This window comes from Benincasa hispida, unplaced genomic scaffold (genome assembly GCF_027475165.1).
Source record: "Benincasa hispida cultivar pf3 unplaced genomic scaffold, pf3_genome.v1.1 HicScf1795, whole genome shotgun sequence".
Classification (NCBI taxonomy): domain Eukaryota; kingdom Viridiplantae; phylum Streptophyta; class Magnoliopsida; order Cucurbitales; family Cucurbitaceae; genus Benincasa; species Benincasa hispida.
The window spans coordinates 1-2,500 of NW_028326181.1; the positions used below are offsets into that span (position 1 = coordinate 1).

General features: G+C 45.0%; 1 non-coding gene across 1 annotated transcript in view; it reads left to right on the plus strand.

Moving 5' to 3' along the window:
• Positions 1 to 1,968: 1,968 nt before the first annotated feature.
• The window catches only part of LOC150030608 (18S ribosomal RNA), a 1,792-nt gene continuing 1,260 nt past the window's right edge, over positions 1,969 to 2,500 (plus strand). Inside the window, exon 1 of the ribosomal RNA XR_016526690.1 lies at positions 1,969 to 2,500. This exon is cut by the window's right edge and continues 1,260 nt beyond it. This is a non-coding gene — a ribosomal RNA (18S ribosomal RNA).

Below are 2,500 nucleotides of genomic sequence, written 5' to 3' on the forward strand. Positions count from 1 at the left end.
CCCCTATGCTCGCCATCCCCCACGTGTCTTCCTCCCTCCTCCAACGCTCAACATCAATCCTTTTCCCAACGATACATGAAGGTTATGTTTATCCATGCAGGTTAGCATGTATTAAGAAAGGAGTAGATTAGATATTGTAAAGGCCTAACTTCAAATTGTATTGATTCTTAAATCATTGGGTAAAGTGTATATTAACTAGTGAGGCTTTGTAGTTGCACATGGTTGAAGAGAACCATGGTGTCACCCGGTCTAATAATGCTTATGCTTGAATATCTAGTCCATCCATGCAACACATATTTTGTACACCCAAACGACAACGTACAACTAACTTTTGATGTTCACTAACAATCATAGAATGATCATTCCAATAAAATATTACTCTTTCGCTTAAGATGTGTTGTACAGCAACACAGAGAAAGCGACCCTTCTACGTGCATTGACTCTACCCTTGTGCATGTCATGAAATGTAACACCCACCCATAGAAACATGAATTCTACGTGTAATTAAGATTTATAGAATCTTTAGTTGGTAAAACCATAAACAAAAAACAATAAGTCTACCCAAAATATAAGATCAATCTTGTTCACACAATGCGCGACAAACCCTTTAAAAGACTAGTTACACAGCCACACAGCGCGTGCGCACTGACACCGACCTTGTGCAAAGTTAGTAAAACACCAGAGAAACATTTGAAATCCATTTTCCTATGCTTGGATTGACCTCAAATTTTTTTTACAAACTAAACAACATACAAAAATGATTGTAACAAGATATCAGAATTTTTTGCCACCTCTAACCATATTATTAATTTTTTTTAATATTTAATAATAAAATATTCATAAAATATTATTGGTTGTTTAAAAAATTATGAAACTTGTGTTGCACACTACTTTGAGTGTCCTAATCATAGTCCAATCACGTCCATGCCATGAGACATTATAAAACTTGAGTTTTTTGAGTGAGTGACAGCTCGTCATTTGACATATGCAAGCCTGCCAGACCAAAAATTGTTCAGAATGCACTATATGGGGGGTCGACCTGCCTGCATGGGTGGGGCCGTGGGGGTACCCCTGTCGCCCGTGTCCATGTCCAAGCATAAGTTTGTACAATATAAAACCAACATATGCTGGGCTTGGACGTGTCGAGGTCCACGGTCCTTGCGTCGGACGTGAGAGAGAGATAGCGGGATGTTGAGTTGAGCTAGAAGGATGGGCTTGTTTGGACGATGCGAAGGCACGTGGTTGCTTGCATGGTCTAGATGGACATATCCCTCGCGAGACGAGATGACCTGCAGTCTTTCCCTTGTTTGATGCGATGGAAGGGGTCGCCTCGAAGCAAAAATTGGAATGAAATTAGAGAGTTGTGAGAGAGAGTTGTTCGATCGTGCACGACGTTGCGTGCTCGGCCGCGCTTGATGACTCTGCGTCCTTGCTGTAGGGTGGGGGTGCGGATAGTCGAGTGTTGTTCGGGCTCAGATGGCGTACGGCGCGTGAGTGGTGATCTGGTAGTTTGGGTTGGCAGGGTCGGTGCTCGGGCATCGAACTGTCGACGTCGACTCCTCTTCATTGACGTGCCCCGAAGAAGTGTTTCGAGCGGCTGAAATTGATCGTTTCTTGCATTGGTACCTCACGCGATGGAAGTGTCGCGTCTCTTAGTCCCTTTCTTGGCAGCCTTAGATGGGTGCACGACGAAACCTACCCTAAAGCTCGCGTCGCTTTCCGCTTCAGCCTTTCCCACCTTTCCAAGGCTTTGATCGGCCCGCGTCGTTGGTGCATCGCTCTCCTTGGATGCGTGCATTGGCGGCATGGATAGCTCGGGAAGTCTCTCCGAACGTGTTTGCCTCTTGCATATTGCTTGAACGAAAGACGCACGTGGCCCGTGTTGATTTGGGTGTGCCTGCAAGTCGTCCTGCCGGAGGGCGTCTGGTGCAATCATGATGGGCTGCGAGACCGCTCGTGTAGGAATGCTACCTGGTTGATTCTGCCAGTAGTCATATGCTTGTCTCAAAGATTAAGCCATGCATGTCTAAGTATACGCAAATTATACTGTGAAACTGCGAATGGCTCATTAAATCAGTTATAGTTTATTTGATGTTTCTTGCTACATGGATAACTGTGGTAATTCTAGAGCTAATACATGCGTAAAAAGCCCCGACTTCTGGAAGGGGTGTATTTATTAGATAAAAACCATCCTCCTCGGAGTTTGGTGATTCATAATAACTTCTCGAATCGCACGGCCTTGTGCTGGCGATGCTTCATTCAAATATCTGCCCTATCAACTGTCGATGGTAGGATAGAGGCCTACCATGGTTGCAACGGGTAACGGGGAATAAGGGTTCGATTCCGGAGAGGGAGCCTGAGAAACGGCTACCACATCCAAGGAAGGCAGCAGGCGCGCAAATTACCCAATCCCGACACGGGGAGGTAGTGACAATAAATAACAATGCAGGGCCCTTTTGGGTCTTGTAATTGGAATGAGTACAATTTAAATCCCTTAACG